General features: G+C 37.6%; 1 protein-coding gene across 6 annotated transcripts in view; it reads left to right on the top strand.

Annotated features, from left to right (window-relative positions):
• LOC117176306 (sepiapterin reductase) overlaps positions 1–17370 on the top strand; it is a 130124-nt gene that overhangs the window by 58172 nt on the left and 54582 nt on the right. Inside the window, exon 1 of one of the 6 annotated variants that reach the window (XM_033366514.1) lies at positions 9709–9831. The exons of the other annotated variants lie outside the window; for them this stretch is intronic. The gene's annotated coding sequence lies outside the window, so the exon portion shown is untranslated. Of the gene's footprint in view, positions 1–9708; positions 9832–17370 lie in introns of those variants that run through there. 6 annotated transcript variants of the gene reach the window in all.

Raw genomic sequence — 17370 nt, 5'->3', positions numbered from 1 at the left:
TGGAAATGTGACCTTAGGTGCGTGATCTTGAATATCTAGAAATATGGGCTGAATTTGTTCCGTCGTCAAAAGCGAAGAATGAAGTTCTCCCTACCTTGCGGCGGGGATAACGTTCATAATTCAATTTGCAGAACTGATATGCTCATCTATCCCCTCGTGTTCTTTGGCTACCTTGTGTATGTTTTCTGATTGCGAACTTATGATGTGTATTCGCTTGCCTATTAGATGAGATAGGTTAGCTTAAATACGGTTGAGCTCTTCGATTTTCAGATTCATTTCCCGTCCATTTTTCTACGTTGATATTCCCGCTACGGGTCCAACAATCCCTCCTGTGAACCCGAGCATAGAAGTTGTTATTCGTTTTCTCATGCCTGAAGGTCATTGGTCCGGTAGATTTTTGGTTGTATCATATGACAATGATTGATCACTTTCTTGGTTGAGTTCCTTTCTCAGTCTTCCTGAATTTTTGATTGTAGATTATAATCCTCAATAATTTTAGTGCAGAGGGATTCATGCTGAGGTGTGCAGTATTTTGCTAAGGTACGCCACTTGGTTTGCCATTCTACCAGTGACTCGTGGAGTTTGCTAACTTGAAAAAAGGTGTTGATCCTCTAATGACTAAAAACCTGACGTACTGACCCTGAGTACTCTTAGAATATTTCGGTACTTGTCTGGAACCGAAAGTTCTTATAGTGGTCCTCAGTGATGCCATGGGTTACCCAAGAGATTCAGCAGGAAGACAACTGAGTCACGAGATGCAATAGGAAACACATTTTGTGTTTAATTCCGGATCTGAATGATGAACAGTTTATTCATCAATTAAATAAGCAGTCGGTGGCAAGAAAAAAAATTACCTCCTTTTTTTGTTTGTAAATGACCAAAGGCTTGTATATATGTCTGATCAGTCTCGCGTCACAACAGCATACCAACTCGTAGTTACATAAGTAGGTCAAGTGCCGTTTAATAACTAGTAGTGAGAATGAGGGGAAAAATTGAAAATTAAGAATGAAATGAAATTAAAAATTATATAAAAATAATAATGTAAATGATAGTTAAAAATGAGACGAGAATTAAACGATTTGATGGATTATAATTGGTTTAATTTTAATTATCAATAAAAAATATAAATATTGTGATATTTCTGATTGATAATATCTCTGCTGGGTAATGAGGATTTAAGTCACTCTACTCCCTCACCATCACGTAGGACGATACCCATGGACATGGTCCTTGTGCTTTATATTATCGTATAGTTAGCAGTAAGTGACCATGAGCTAATTGGCATGTTTGATGAATCTCGTACCATCGTCGAGTTCAAGGATCACATTATGATTTTTCGTAAAGCCCACTATGGTATCAGTTCTAACAGCCCGTTTATCGAATTTATCTTTACGGACATCTTTGAAAACAATTACTTTATCGCCAATAGCAACATTCAGACGCCGCGCCTTTCGATCGTATCGTAATTTTCATCGTTCCTTAGCCGGTATCATATTTTTCGTGGCAATCTTATACATCTCATTTAGCCTAATGATCAGATCCCGAAGATAAAACCGTATGTCTCTAATATATTTCGGAAATGGAAATGAACTGGTAATCTGTACTACTCATCCATAAACTAATTCAAATGGTGTGAAGTTTGTGGATTCATGAACGTATGTATTGTACGCAAACATCGCGACTGGCAATAAGTGATCCGAATCATCAAAGCCCTCTGTATAGTGTTTTATGTAGTTTGTGAGTACAATATGACTACGCTCAAGTGTAATGTTCGTCTGGGCCGATATTCAGAAGTGATTAATTGCTCAACCCCGAATATCTATTCCAGTTTTCGTATTGATCCACTATGTCTAGGAAAACTTTGTTAAATACTCCCAACGGGGTGTCCGGTATTACCATACGTTCGCGAGTGCGCGCCCGTACTAGTTTGTTCTCTAAACAGCTTTGACAGTTTCTAATATATTCGTATACGTCGTTTCTTAAATTTGGCCAAACGTAACTTCCAATTATACGTTGGTATCTTTTTGTTAAACCTTTGTACCCGCCCAAGTATACTATCATGATTTTTAGATATAATTTGAAGACGACTCTCCACTGGAGGAACCTCTACTTTTCCATAGCATATTGTTACTACAGAAGGACCACCCTGGAATATGTCCAAAAATAACTCGACCATTACATTTTGTGGAAATGCAATGCGATGCAATCTTCTGAAATGAAATGTGCATAATTCTCGCGACGGTAAGTTATTGATTTGGTGTATTCGTAAAGGATGGAGGGGAATGCAGATTTTGATTTCATTCTTTTTGATATATTATCATTTTCTAATACTTGATTCACTTTTTCTTATGAAGGAGGTGAGGTGGGATCAAAATATGGCATCTCCACATCAATTGATAATCGAGCCTATACTGTTTCTTGATTTTGTTGATTTTCGCGAGGAACAAATTAGGGTGGATAAGCCTCCAGGGTCAGCCGAAGGGGAATTGGATTCCTTGAGAAACCATTTTCTCCATCAGTCTTTTGACTTTTATCTGGCGCTGGGGTTGACTGTGCGGAAGGTGTAGATGCTGCCGTTGGTGTTTGAAAACAAGGATCGCCTTGAGGGTTGTGTACTGAGTATTGGTGAATCCATAACTTCTGGTGTTACCTTAAAATGTACAGTACTCTATCGCCGGCCCCCTTCTACAGGTAGTTTGGTTTCTTAAGTTTCTGAATCCTTATTACCTCACTGATCTAAATGTTCTTGATATGACTCTAGAAATTGATTTATTTCATCTAGTACAGGGTCATTCATTCCCACCTAAGAATCCACATTTCTTAGATAAAGTAGGAGTTCCTGATCTTCCTCCCCTTCTGAAACCGCAGTAATATTTTATTGAACGGGTCCATCTAGAAGGGACTGACCTAAACCTTCATTATTCCAAAAATAAGATTAGTGTTCTGTAAGCGATTTGTCAAAATCAGCTACAGATTTTTGGATTGCTTCTTTCATGTTGCGTGTGCTTACCACCTTCGCTGAGGAGATGGAAACGATCGGCGCGATGTTTTCTTCGTCATAACTGTCACTTTCTTCAGTACTGTTGCAGTTTGGACTGAGATCCACCAGGGCTTTGGAATTTATTGCAGGTTTTAGAGGGTTCCTGGTGCAAAGTACCGTCTTCTGGAAAAGCCTAAGCAGCTGATTTACCTGTAATAATTCCATCGCTTGTGAGTTCGTCGGTTGCCTCGTTTTCTTCAACTCTCTGATGCCGGTTTTAATTTGAGTGGTAGTGTACGTTGTATCATTAAATGAGAATATAATTCTGAATATAGTTTATTGTCTGTAATGGATTTGACAGTCGGTTGTTCGGAAGCATCAGTGTTATTCTGAATCTCGTTAGAGCCATGTGCTACTTAACCTATAGGGTTAGAAAAGGTCTTCTACGCCGCGATTTAGTAGTTTTAGATTAGTTTCCCATAACCGCTTGAAGAGCCTTCTGGCCTTCTCGTCGTGCTCTTCCAGGGTTTCTGAGTATATGAAGATGTTGTGGAGGTACATAAATGCCTCAGTTCCTAGCATTCCTCCGAGAACCGTATCTATCAGTCGTTGGGATATAGCTGGGGCGTTCTTTATCCCTGTGGGCATTGGTTTATAATTAAAGTGGCCCCTTGGAGTTGAAAAGTCTGTTTTGGCTCTTTCACCAGGATAAGTTTCAACCTGATGATAACCGCTTGCAAGATCGAATACTAAGAAGCATTGGGCTCTATCCAGCCTGTCTAGTATATCTGTAATGTTGGGTGATGGATGCATTTAATGTCCTATACTCGATTACCACCCCAATACTTTTTTTCTCCTGAAGCGTCCAGCTTTTTCGGAATGATCATTACCGGTGAAATATGTGGGGAATTTGATGGTGCAATAATTTTTGCTTTAAGTTGTTAGCTAATTTGTATTGCCATTTGCTCATGTGCTTCAGGCAGCTCACGATTCTGTTTCTTTGAGATAACGGCATCGTCAGTCATCGGAATTCTATGTTGATTTTTGTGAGTTACTCTAAGCATTTCCCCGTTGAGATGGAAAAATGTCAGAGAAATCCATAGCACAAACAAAAACTAAGTTCTTTTCAGGTTTGTTTAGATGAGCTAGATATAAACTACTAGTGACCTTTTCTATTCTATTCTCAGGATTATCTACCTTTTCATTCGGCAAACAATCCTCAGGTATCAATTCCTCGGAGTTTGATCTTGAAAATTCGCAGTATTCAAAGAGGATAATTTCTTCTGGTTGAATGTCTATATCCATATCACTTTCGGTGGTGTTGTAGATATATGTGTAACATATACTGTCATTTTTCTTCACTATTACTTCTACTATGAATATTCCTTCAGGTGTTTTTATACGGGTTAGATATCCTGCAAATAAATCTTGATTGGCTACATCAATAGGTATCGATTGCCTTACACGTGCTTTTCGTTTAAGGATACGAGAAAAGGGCTTACTTTCATTTTGCAATTTTTTACGAGCTAAACGTGATTCATTGTCAACGAAAGGTATCGGGGTAATGGATCTTGAGATTATTACCAAAGTATTGTGTCTGAATTACAACTGAGCTTGTTCTTGATGAAGGTAGGCAGGACCAATTACTCCATCCGCGGATATGGCGAAATTATTATGTACAACATGAAACTTTACGGAATCGTCAAGTAATTTAATTAATATTGTCCCGTGAGTGGTAACTCAATTTTCAGTTATTCCTGCGACTTCGGTCTCGGCCCATGTTGTTTGGATTGAGGGCAAGAAGCATTAGATACTGAGTTATTTATTGCTGTTGAATACTTCCATTGGCTTGGAACAGGGGCTAGGTGATCTGCTCTTTATTGTGTTCGTTTTGTCATGTCACGTGATAGGCCGAGGCCACTCTAGCCTTCTCGGCGTATTTTTCTCGTTCCTCCTCATGGAGAGCGTGTTCATATGCTTCGTTAATATCCTTAGGGCTTTTTGTATCTACAAACGTGGACATCTAGGCCCGCAATCTGCGGATAAAAGCCTTTAAAGCACAGTCTGTGACCGGCTACATCGCAGTAGCTGTGCTGACATTAGAGCTGGTATATTTTTCTTTAAATTAATGCTTTTCTCAACTACAAAGCCCCAATATTCTATCATAGTAGTCACTGACGCTTTCGGTCTGCTTCATACGCAAACTGTCAATAGTATCGAAATACCATTGGTATTTCTCACTGAGAGAAAAACGCTTCTTTAAGCGTGTAACCAAATCCTGTAGAGTCCTAAACTCTTTATCGCAGAAACTTTCGCGCAGGATTCCCTTCAATTTACCAAGAACGATTGTTACAAAACTAGATTCCGTTGATGCTGTAACGTGAACTGTGCCCTTTAAAACATTTTGCAAAAATTCCTTTAGTACGGACGTTTTACCATCGAAGATGGGCATATGAAACGTACATTGTTTTAATGTCTATTAAGGCTATTGTTTGATTTGGAGGCCCCTAAATATCAGGACATACACCGGTGATCGATATGGGAATTTACGGCAATTAATAAGAGGGTGGAAACACCGCACCGGAATATGGGCTGCACTTGAAGAATTTGAAATGTTAAAGTGGCTCACGATAAACGTAAAAAAAGAACAATGCGCGAGCAGGGGTGTTGCGGGGTTGATTTGGGGGAGGTTAAAAGGGGTAAAAATGATATTGTGATTTTCGGCGAAAGTTGGCGTCAGAGAGAGAAAGTGTTTTATAGAAAACATATAGATTATAAAAAAATCTACAACTTTTATATCAGTGACTTTTTCACATAACCTCGAAATGTTCGAGAAAAATGCGAAAAACCGTGTTTTTTTCACTTTTTATTTTTCATTTCCGCAAAAATGTGACTTTTGCAACAATAAATTTTAACTAAACGTTGGTAATTTGTTTAAATTGTAAAATATCTGAAAAACTGATTACTCTATTCAATGTGACGGAGAAAATAACAAAAAAACTGTATTTTATCATTTGGCCAGAAGCTTCATTTTTGAACACTAACGTTATCAACATTCAAGTCTAATAATGGAGCTTCAGATGAATAAGAAAAAGGACGAATTTTAATTTTTAATTTTTAAGTTTATTTAGATTTTTATTTTTACATTTTTTTGTTCGTATGATTGTTCGAACTTCGACCAAATTTCGGAAGATTTCGATGAATACGAAGACATTTCATGTGAAATCGAGCAGCCAGGTCTTCGCTTGAAACCAGAAATTCAGTTATCTGAGCAATTTACCGATATCGAAGAAATTTCGAAGATCAGGAAGAAACACAGTATACTGAATAGTTTAATTGAAACTGGCTTATTAATCAACTCACTTTACTGAAATTTTAAAACCAATGGATTTTAAGTCCAAAATAATTTTAAATTCGTATTTTTCCTTATTCATCTGAAGCTTCATTACTCGACTTGGATGTTGATAGCTTTAGTGTTCAAAAATGAAGCTTCTGGTCAAATAATAGAATGTCAAATAATAGTATAATAGTGTATGTATAATGTAAATAATAATAATGTAATAATAATGTAAATAATAATAGTATATGTCAAAAAAAAAAACATGTAAACCTGAAAGAACTCTGTACGATGATTTTCTGAAGGATAAATTACATTTGAAAAAAAGTGTTTCGGACCGGAACAAATGATTATCTCGGAAACAATTGTTTTTTCCATCTAAAAAAATTTTTGAATATTAAAGACATAAAGAGGTATACTTTTATTGGGTTTCGTAAAGAAACAATGTCTTTCGCATTTTTCTCGTACATTTCGAGGTTATGTGAAAAAGTCACTGATATAAAAGGTGTAGATTTTTTTATAATCTATATGTTTTCTATAAATTTTAACACTTTTTGATAAATAGCATTCTCCGTCTTTATTACTATATAGGCTAATTATTTGCACAAAATGGACAAATGGAACGTAAATTTTATGGTGTCACATTTTTTTCTTTTGTTCTAAAAGGAAAGTAAAACAAGCAAACAAAAAAAGGAATACACATCTGACCCACGAAGGAATAATAAGGAGATCTAATTCCGTTTCGCCACTTGGCAATAAAAACATTACCGTAAGTGGTAGGCACATTGCAGGCAGATCTTAAATTTTCATGCGCAGGTGCGCAGTTGTCCTCTTTCTATACATGGAAAAGTGTGCGAATGAGAAATTTGGTCAAACTGACGTAAGCTAGAGAGGTTATGTTCGTTTGTTTTGATATAGGTGGCCAAATTTTTTCAATTTCAAGTTATAATTATTGAAATCATGAAAGTGTCTATTGATCTGGTTAAATAAAGGACTTCGGCGTTAAGACTTGTAAAGTTAAAAGAGTGCATTGTAAAAATGGTAAGTATGTAGACTATAATGAAATTGTTTGCTCATGAAATCTTGAAATTGTAGTGCATTATTATTTTTGAAATCGTACGTGGGAATGAAGAATACTGTTTTTTCTAACACTTGCGAACATTTTTTATCCTAAAAAAAACCTGTATAATTAAAAATATAATCGATCGTATAGGAAGAGGACAATTGCGGCAGTTGGGTCTCCTTATTATTCCTTCGTGATTTGACCATTAGCTTCATGGTCCTTAACGAATTTCACAAAGACTTTAGGTAATAGGGATGTAATTGTCTTTCTCCAAAATGCTGCCAAAGTGCATCGATTGCCATTATTAATCACTGGAATTTCCATTTATCCAATCGTTCCCAAAATTTAGCTATTGACAGTTCAAGAATTTCTAAGCTTCTTTTGTCGCACGTATAGTTAGAGGCTAGGAAGGAAATGAGGAGAAATCACGAGCACGACATATCACTAAGTGACGCGTGGGTTTGAGAAAATAAAATTGCTTTTCTCACAGCCTACCGTAACAACAGATCTCCGTTCACAATTATTAAAAAATTTCTATTTATAAAATTTGTTACAAACATTCTAAAAGTAACAAAAACTTTATAATACGTGTTTTTTATTTTGTGTACTGTCTAAAACTAATGAAATTATGACAATGGAAATGTTAATTTCATAGAAAACATGCATAGTGTTCCAGTAACATATATTTCAATTATACTTTCAAGGATATGTTATTGTAATTACCTTACAAAATTCTTTATGATTTAAAATGAATCTAAATCCCAAATTTCAGTAGGAGGTTTAGAAACTATATGACGCGAATTTTGCTTCAACAGAATAAAGATAGGTAAGGTTTATATTTCGTTTTTTTCAGTTGTACTTGACACAAGTCTAATTTGCGAATTGCACTTTTTCACTAAGTTAACATGATGGAACATTAAAAATACATAATTAATAAGGAGTATTGAATTCATGGTTATAAACACAGTAGACACCGGTTAGCATGTTCCTGCCACGGAGTATAATAAGGAGACTGATCATGCTGTACAAGCGTCTCGAGTTTTGACTGCGGCGACTGTACATTTATTGCCAGACTTAGATGTTTGAAGCCAATGCTCACAACGGAGAGGACATGAGCACTGTGATTTGCTATCTCCTTTTCTCCCGCAATAAGTGTGCGAGTGAGGGCCGTGTTGAATGAATTGATTTTTAACCAATAGATGAATTTTCAATTAAAAAGATAAATTTTAAACCAAAAATAAAAAAGGGACATTTTCAGAAAACAATATATATTCACTTACCGTGCTAGGTAAAAACATAGTTATTCCTGATGTCATTCGATGCTGGCTATCTCTGTCGGGCAGAGAAACTAAGCAGTAACCATGTGTTAGTGCACGTGTAAATGCATATGCTGTTCCTGTGTGCGCCAGTATCAGAGATGGTACTTTTTTATTTTAATAAATACGGCTAGCTAAAATATAATTGGGTGGCTGAGTAAAGCTTTATAATAAAAAGGAGCTGTTTCCGGTTTCAATCGTGTGCAAAACTGCGAACCTTGGCGTTATTTGGTGAATATTGCAGTTGAGTTCTTTAGGGCTAACCTGTAATAGTAAGCCTGAGATGTAAGTGCATCTAAGACCTGAATAAGTGAAATGTAATGTTCACGAAACGTCGGCAAGATGCGTATTTTTTCCGTTGTTTCAACTCATTGCAATCTTACTAAGGAGTTTGGCGGTGATGTATGTGGCCACTGCTCCTCCTGCACCCCGTAACTCGATTTCAAAACTAAATTAACGCCGTCGTAACGGCTCCGTTTTTCCTATGGGAGTTGACCTACCCTATCGCACAGATGTCGTACAGATACGTAGTTCTACATGGGTGGGGCAGCCGGACGTCTTCACGACATCGTCACTACATGTTTACGACAACATCCTATGCTCGTGTCGTGAAGGTGTCTTTACGATATCGTCAAATCGTACAATGTCTCCGAGATATCGTAAAGACACGGTAACGAAATGGACATAAGTTGTCTTAAAGTTGTCGTACAGTACAGTAACGATGTCGTAAAGACGTCGCTAAACTTTGTGCACACTGGATATCGCTGGCAACTTCTTGACATAAAAAGCGGTCACTGTATACTAAGGTGGAAATTTAACCGTCCTGACACGCGAAAATAAGACCTTCTGTACCTGAATAGAGCCCTGACGATTTGAGACATACAAAAGTTTCCTCTTTTGAAAGGAACTGTTCTAGTAGCACTTGGCGGAATTTTTTAAACCTTGCTTTTTTTACTTCGACTTTTACAGAAGAATTATCTAGATGGAGTAATGCACTCTCCTTGCTTCTGATGTTAAAATTCAGGGCAAGGATCTCGGCCGCTTTCTCCGCGGCCTTGTAAAGGGACGCTTCTTTGCCAATCACCTTATGGTTCCTGATCAATTTTAGGAGAGGATCTTTGCCATTTGTAAAGATGTAAGTTGTACTTATAATAATTCGATTATGAAGACACTGGAGATTCAGAAGTCCGCGTTCGTCTTAACGGCGTGAAATGTATAATGGCGGAACAGACGAATTAGCATGCAAACTTTCATGCATATGCATGATCTTACGTGTGGCGATGTCAAGGGCCTGAAACTCATTTTTCGTAAATTGAACTAACCGAAACGAGTAGAGTAGAACCGGTACGAAAAGTTAGTCGCGCATTAATCGCATATTATATTCGTTTTTGATAGCGTAGTGTTAGGGTGTTAGTTTGAAGCAATATCTTCAAAGTGCCAGGTATGCCAATGACATTTGAGTGTAAAAATAAAGGAGTACATGGATTTTCAAATTACAAAAAAATAAGGACACTGAAGATAAAGCCTTGTGCCTTGATAAGACTTTCCAACCAAGTTTTTTGAGGCACAATCATAAAAACACCAATCCTCCACACACATGGTCGCAAGATCTAGAGAGACAGTTTCTAGAGAGACAGTTTCTAGAGAGACAAACACGTTTGAGATATTATTGAGGAGGTAATGCCGAGGATGGAGATTGAGAGGTCAGCAGCCGAGGAAAAGGAAAAGGCAATGCAAAGTGCCGTGGTTAAAAGGCAATAAGATCGTTTATTGCCGGTTACGTATATAGATATCTTGCTGGTGTCCGGCAGTCTCTGGAGGTAAACTGGCTGTTGATAATAGGAGGTAGCAGAGAGCTCGCCGATGGGGTTGTCTGTCCATATCAGGACACGGTAGAAGCGTCGAGATCTTCTCCGAGAGACGAAGCCAAGATAGAATTCTGCGGCATTTCTGGGATACTTATGAGAGGCACTTTCTACTCAGACAAACTAGCGATCGCTTAAGACTGACGATGGGGTGTGCCGTCGCCTAGGACTTAGGGGTTCCGCAGAGAGTTGTGTCTCATCGCGGGTACGACCCGGTAACCCTTTGTGTCGAGAACTGCTGGTCTAAAGAACGTGCCGAGAACTTAACCGAGTTCCATGTCAAAATTTCGCTAAATCATCCGTTCATGATTCCCGTAGATTTCCCCCATTTTTCAACATTTTTTGATAAAAAAGCGCCTACAAATATGTTTGAATCGATCCTCTGCAATCCATTTCAATAAAATGTTGTTATCATATCTAAAAAAATTTGGAAAATACCGTAAAATTTCTAGATATAACCCCTTTAATAACATAAAAATTCTTTAAAAAAATCTAATTTAGATCGAAGATTCACTTCAGGAATGATACATATAAAAAGGGATTATATTTGAATTTTTCTTACAACTGATATACAAGTTTTGAGTAAACTTTATAATAATCTTATCGCACTAATTAAAATTACATAATGTTTGACTTTATACATTTCTAAATTTGAAACCAAGAAATTTTCGAAGGTTTTTCCTGATATACCCTGTCGATGAAAAGGCACTGACGAACATCACTCGGCCGCCAGTGCCGTTTTTACTGGCTGTTTCTGTTGATTTCGGAACCTAAACGGCACTGAGAAGTGATGCGACGGTCATATAATGGTCCTATTGTATTCGTCACGTACCGAGAGGACAGAGTTATTTACAATTGTTGGCCGTTTGAATGAAAAAATGTTGTTTGTTTTAACGTATCTCATTCTATTTACGATATACGTTATGTTCATTCCAATTTTAAGTATCTAAAAGAAAAAGTTAGATATATTAAATAATCGAAACCCGTATATTCTGAATGTCTAAACTTCTCATCTATAATTTTAAAATTTTCTAAATTTTAATTTTTGACTTTTAATCCCTTTCATCTTGCCTACTTGGTAACCTATTTGCAGGTACAAAGGAAACTTTTACTGGCATTTAAAACCGGAATCTGAGTAGCTTTAAACAAGAAATACTGGAACGGCACTGGTCAGTGCTGCTTCAGTGCTGTTTCAATGCTTTTTCATCGGCAGGGTAATTCGGAAAAAATACTGCACACTTTCCCTTAACCTACTTTAACAAAAACCTATAAAAATGTAAAAAATATAGATACAAATTAATTCTTAATCTTATAAATCACACATATATAATTTAAAAACATGGTTAACGACCATCCCAGGGTCCCATTGAGAGCAACTGCAATTTTCCAAAAGGACACTGGCTCCCGGTAGAGCCGCCATCAATTGCAGCTATAGCAACCTAAGGTTAAGAGCGTTCTACATCCATCTCGAAAATGCTTAGGCCTTTTTTTGGCGCGCAATGGGCAGCGATAGAGACTGCTGTCCGAAAATCGTGGTTTCAGATAGTTCGGTACTTCTCGTTTTGTTCGACAGGGCAGGGTCTAGGCTAATATAGTAAGATCGACAAAGATAATAGTAAAGCACTTCTAGGGTCGCATTTTGTATGTAGAGATACATCTGAGGGATCTGAGGGAAGCAATAGTAAATATTAGAATACCCATATATTTATATGACTCGTCCGGGTCTAGGCAATGACATCTAGGCAATGGCTGCCATTGCCTAGATGTCATTTTAAAACTCGTTCTCTAACTCTGCTGCCCCTAATTCCCCTGTAGTTAAATGCACAGTTCTGCATTTATTTAGTCCGAACTCCATGTGGATATCATTGAAAAACTGCTTTCTGACATCGATAACTTGCTGTAGTTTCTGGGCTGGACTGGCGTACAGCTTCAGGTCATCAATATATAGAAGATGGGCCACTTGATGACCATCCTCATTATCATATATTCTGAACCTATGAGACATGCTCTTAAGTGTTTTGATCATGTGGGTTAAACGCTAAACAGAACTATAATGCACTGAAGGAGTCTTCTTAAAATATACCAGGAAAGTAAACGCTTGCTTGTCGTCAATATTTGTCATGTGCAAGTTCCTTCGATGCTGACGAGCTTGAGTCATAGCAAACCGCATCTATAGGGACTATATTTTTACTGCCTCCCGAGTTTTTACAACATACTTTTTGTTCTTCTCCAAGAATGTCATTCTTGTCACAATAAGAATATATCTTACAGTCGGTTAAATAAGAGCGTGGTCACGATTACTAGCGATCGGTAAATGCGAATGTTGTAATTTTTTTTTCATATAGAGGTCAGTATCGTCCTTCATGCTTTATGAAAGAGAATCAGCTGACTGTTCTTTTTAATACGAACCAAGCATTTTTCCAAAATGAGTGCCGCATACGCTTCGCGCTTCGAAGTAGTTTTTTTGTGCTTGCACCCTAAAGGTCTCAAAATTATCTGAACGGCTGCTGCGAAATATATGCAAAAGTCGAAACAGTTTGTGAGTAAGTGGGTGAATCGTTTCAAAGAGGTGCAAAATGTCGAAGACTTCCTAAATCGCGGTTCTGTCCAAAGTATGCCTCGAAGATGCCAAGCTATTATTGACGCTGGCGGTGATTAAACCTGCTATTAATGTATTTGCATGAAAGTTTTCGATCAAATAAAACAATATTTGAAAGAATTTTCGTATTGAGTCTTTTCATTTTCTCATAAGAGTGACCACGCTCTTATTTAACCGACTGTATCTGCAATGATCGCTGTAAGACATTTATAAATGGTTGGAAGACAGGCTATCGGTCGAAATTCAGATGGATTTGAGCTTCTGCTTTTTTAGGTAACATATGCGTAGTGCCCTGGAGTATAAAGCCTGGAATAAGATCTGGGTGTTCGATGATCTTCTGAAAATAACTTGCCAACGCATGATGCACACTCTTAAGGTACTTGTACCAGAAGTTGTGCACCATGCCGGGACATGGAGCTTTACAGCTACTTGTCCTTTTCATGACAGCTAAAACATGTAAGGCTGTGATATTTGTCAGCTGCATGTCAGAGCTATTGATTGCCCTTGCTTTATCCACTTTGAACCACACATTCCCCAAATTGAATCTGTTCATTTTCTCCCAAGCACCCGACCAGTAGTTGCTATATCTTCTGATTGAAGAACTTTAGTTTCTTGCTCGTTATTTTGCTTTACACTCAGTTCACGATAGAACCTTCTTTCATCTATCTGTCTATAATCTCATCCAAAATTGATGGTGTTAATATTTCAATGTGCCGAGGGTGGGTTATTTTAGTAACATGGTTTATCAGCTTTCTGGTTCTATTTCCTTTTTTAAGTTAGATTAATCGACCCAATTAGTACGTTACTTTGCTGACATCCTACTCCAACCTGATCTTCCATGGTGGATCTCGACTCCTTGCTGGGACAAAAACTGCATCTGCGGGTTTAGTTCTGGAGCCCAACGTTCTAACGGTTGCGACCGCTGCACAGTATATAAGAGTTTTCACCTCTAACGCAGTTTGTGTTACGATCAAGTACGTAGGTAAAACCTTACTGTTGAAGTGTTTTATTCGTGCACGCAGATCATTTGTTATATACATCTTACGCAGAGAATCCCTAAGTGTTGGTTCTACATATTTGAACTCTAGTAAAGTATGACCAAAATTTCTTTCAAGGTGCTGTAGTTTTTTTGGGTTTTCGATGTTAACATTATCATTATAATATCAGGATGTAGCTCTAGTGGATTCGGTATTTGATGTTCATTATCTCTAGCAACTATGCCTTTAGCTTCAATCAAGTCTTCGTTGTCCACATCTTCCAAGGGGAGTTCATCAATAGGAAGCTGCTGTTCCACTTCCATTTTGATAGTAGCTATTTCAACAGCCGAAAGCAGTCTGTTGACAGATATTCAGCGTTTTTCATCTGCCAGGTTCTGCTCGTTTATTCTTGTGGCTAGCTTTGGGAATTTAAGTAAGAACAGCCTGTGATGTTCTCTCCTTAACCCTCTACCGCATGGCGTATCATATATGATACATATCGTTTTAAACCGCAAACAATATTCTTGTGAGGTTCAAATGGTTTAAAAACCCCGCCGACTAATTGTTAGTCTATGGCTTTACTGTAAAAGCACTACACAAACAAATCAACAAAAACAAAAAGCAAAAAACAGACATTGTTCTACAGCTTTCTTAAAAACGACTGAATTTTTTCGTTGGTAAAAAAGTCATACGGTACCGGGTTAAACTTTCCCCACATTTCTCTGCCAAAAAATAAATGCGCAAAACATCTTTGTTCATATGGTATGTGCTCTTCAATAGACTTTTTGGTTGCTAAACCCCTGCTTCTGCCTGTGGTTGTATAAGACCATCCATCTCTGGAGGTTGTGGTGATGTTGAATCATCAACAGGTTGAGGAAAAACATTAATTACCCCTGTTTGACCGTTTGACGCAGGTTTCTCGAACTGATGTTCATTGCCTTCCTTTTTCCACGCCAAATCAACCTATTGTTTAATCTCCATTATTTGGTCTTCTGGGATGTGTAGATTAGTTCTGATGCCCATCACCTTAGCGATAAGATCTCTAAGTGCGAATCTCTTTACATTAGGATACTTTGCAGACATTTTCGTTCTTAAATGGTATCCTTTTTCCATTTTCATTTCAAACTTCGCACTTTCGTAATAAAGACGCACCAATTCTTCTTTCATTGTGCTATCCCAGTTAATGCTCTTCCATGGTATTTCTGTCGAGGTAGTTAGCTGCGAATAGCTGACGCTAGCCAAAGCATCCTCAGTAGGCACAGTGGATGTTCCACCGCTTACCGTTTGACACAGATGTTCTTGCTAGTAAGCTGTTTGATTAGTGAGATCTGCCGGACCATCTCGCAGTTCACCATCCCCAACTTCCCGCATGCTGTTGCCCCCCGCGATGGCTTTGCGGGCGTCCGACGATCCTCGGGAAGCGACAACGTTTTAAAATCTTTAAAATACTCTTCATTAGTATTTATGGGTTTCGTTATTCTTCTTTGTTCCTCTCCTCTTCGTTATCTGACTTGCTGGGATTAGAAATTCTATCAGTAGCAGTGCTACCGCCAACATAACCGCCGAAGTCATGAAAGAAGGCTTGTTTGAAGTGTTTTGCTCAAGTTTTGTAAAAGGAATTCTCCTTTGCCAGTCACTTCGTTTGTCCTGCTTATTTTTAGGATAGGTTGCAAGAGCTAGATACGCTTTTAGAAATACGCAGGATAATACGGTTATAAAGACATTCAAGGCTTAAAAGTCCGCGCCAGCCTTGACGGAATGGGATATATAATCGCAAAGCAGACAAACTGTCATATAAGCTCCTCTGCATATGCATGAATCGAACCGATTCTCCAATCTAAAGTCGATACCAATCACTTTTGTGTACCCCTTGACGTAGCTTAAATCACATTGAAGTTGGTTTGCACGAGAAGCATAGATCTTCAGGTCATCCATTTAAAATACGTGGCAGACCTGATGCTCGCGAGGATAAGTATTGCTGCAAAGGTATTAAGGAGAATTGCGTACTACAAGAGATTTTTGCAGAAGTATATGAAAGATTGAATCGAAAGTTATACGTATTATATTTCCTTGTCATTTATAGTAATACGCTTATGGAGTGTTGTAAAGCTTCTTATATTACTGAGCAATGTGTTATGTATAATTATATTTATATACGAACACTGTGTAGCTCTATTTTTCCCAATTTCAACTGTTAGGCTTATGTCTTCTTAAATAAATAAATAAATAAAGAAGTGTCTACCTGCGAAAAACAGTATGGTGCTATCGTATATTGTGAATTGTGTGGGAGAACTAGGCGATACCAAACGACTGTAAAGTTTGCTATAAATCACGAGTAAACCGTCTATGTTTTCTACATCCCAGATTACAGTGCGTACTGTAGCACGAAGGCCACATGGCGCGAGAGCATGATATGTCTGCGGGAGTACCGACACAGTGACCGCAATACTTGCAGACCTTACGTCTGTTATGCTGCTCCAACAGGTGGTATTTCGATCAGGGTCTGCCTTTGGCATTGAACTGTATTAAGAAAAAGCAGAGATAATTGAAAACCTAATACTGCTTACAAATCAAGAGAAAAAAAAGAAGTGTAACTATGACTAATTATTATAAGAAAGAAAAATTCATGAAAATGTGTAGTTTAATATAAATAATATTTAATTTCACGATGCACTTGGAAAGAATCAGTTCGAATTTTATATTTCCTTCAATTATTGGTTTTGCTAGTATTATATATTTTGTTCTCTGTTAGAGTTTAACAAATTATTTGTTGTTAAAATTATAACTGTAAACTGTAAAAGAAGCTTTGGTGACATTTACAATCAGCTAGTAATTATATGCGCAATGTATTTTCAAATTATAATATGTAACCTGATTAATTTACGATACTACAGTACCTATTTGCAATATAGTGTGATTTCACTTCTGGTAACAATGTACAAATAAAAGGAAGATTGTTCTATTTGCAATTGACCTTAAAATTACTGCATGTGATGATATAAATTATTCGATAGGCGCGGGACATAGTATGAATGGCCGCAGAATTCTTTGCAGGACGTAAATTTGGACTATTCGGGACTAGCGTCTGCCAGTAGTACCAAACAATGAGTTCCGGAGACGCCCGAATGACCTCTTGCCGTTAGGCACGACTTGGTTTGTTGTTTTGTACGCCATACAGATTTTAACGTTCTTTTGATATTTAACAACTTGGGAATTTAGAAAGGGTTATTATG

This window comes from Belonocnema kinseyi, chromosome 7 (assembly GCF_010883055.1).
Source record: "Belonocnema kinseyi isolate 2016_QV_RU_SX_M_011 chromosome 7, B_treatae_v1, whole genome shotgun sequence".
NCBI classification, from domain to species: Eukaryota; Metazoa; Arthropoda; class Insecta; order Hymenoptera; family Cynipidae; genus Belonocnema; species Belonocnema kinseyi.
Note: the sequence above shows the minus strand (reverse complement) of the source record. Positions and strands in the feature narration are given on the sequence as shown.